Below are 1,578 nucleotides of genomic sequence, written 5' to 3'. Positions count from 1 at the left end.
GTGTATTTAATCGATCGCAAATGTCGTTTTGTAAATATATCTGTTTATCTCGACGTATTTTGCAAACATTTGTAGCATGCGTTTTCTCGCTTCGTCATTTCAAAGAGATGGATCATGCGACTCCCCAGGAGCCTTCAAAGAAGGCCGACTGCCGGCACGCAGCAGGTAGCAAGGTGACGTTTAAAGACGTCATTACACGTTATTAAGACGTCACCTTGCTACTTGGGCAGTGAAATGTCCTTGCGTGTGTCAAAACGCATGTTCAAACGATTGTGTATGCGCGGACACCACAGAAACATATTAGCAAAATTCCTCGAATGTTTTGCAACATATTCATCCGTCGTGCGATATCCATTTATCCGGCACATGAGGTTGAATATGTTTCAAAACTTCCAAGACAGATATTAAATATGTTCTTGTTCGCGTCCGTGAACACACACGCATTGGCACACGCGATCACGTTTCACTCCATACCGGCAGAATGTCCACAAACGTTTTCTTTTTAACTTATGTTACAACGACGATGGTCAGCACCATTATAATAACGAAATCACACTACACATTTATTTTCTTTCGCGAAACGAAATATTAACTTTAGCCGACCTTACATATACTAATTATCGCAAATGTAGATATGTACTTACATCTTAGCGGTTGGGTTACCAAGCGTTAACTGTCCCTTGAGAACTCGTGAAACACAACCCGCGACGAATCACCACCACCCTCCCCCCTCGCGAGCGCGCGCCGCGAGCACATGTCGCGAGCATGCAGCGCCTACTCTGATGAGATGATGTTTCAATAACAAAGCGGTTACCGAAACAATAGGATCGCGTACCACCGTATTATACGATTCTATTCTTCGTGATTCTTTGTACGAGATTTATCAGATCAGATATGGAGCAGCATGAGATTCAGTGCCCTTCAACTTCTGATCATTCCGTCTCATTATGTGCTAATACAAGTGAAACAGTAGTACATGACGAGTACGGAAGAATGTATGGGAGAAGTCGCAAATCTCTAAAGTACCAAACAGCTACCAGGCGATTAAGCAGACGTAAAGCATCTGTTCTACTCAAGTAACATTTTTATAATTACAGATAATGTATATGTAACAGACGTTGATTAATTGTCATTACGCGATGGTTTATTGCGGTTTGTATTGCTGTATGGGCGCGAGTATACCGTTCGTACCTTGCAAAATACAAATTAATATTAATACAGATGAAGCTCCACTTGATTAATATATTTCGACTGCAAGAGGTATACATTATGATGCAAACAATAAATATGTTTTATATCATTGCTTATATGATTTAGTACTTTACACAACAAATTTTTTATACTTATTATATTCAAACATTTGTATTGAATGCAACAACATATAAATTTTGACATATGTGTGTTTTACTTTACATATGTATATGTATTTATTTAATTTTATTTAAACGTGTTGCGTACAAAATGTAATTACCTATCAAAATTACTTTGTGTGAATAGTACATATGTAGTTGAAGGAAAAAAATATTTTTTTGTAACAATGGTAATTGTGAAGTCAGTAGGTAAAAAATGGTAAATATT

The sequence above is a fragment of the Odontomachus brunneus genome, unplaced genomic scaffold (genome assembly GCF_010583005.1).
Source record: "Odontomachus brunneus isolate Ranch 3 - 2012 unplaced genomic scaffold, Obru_v1 Obru_scaffold_263, whole genome shotgun sequence".
NCBI lineage: Eukaryota > Metazoa > Arthropoda > Insecta > Hymenoptera > Formicidae > Odontomachus > Odontomachus brunneus.
This window is presented reverse-complemented; position numbering follows the sequence as displayed.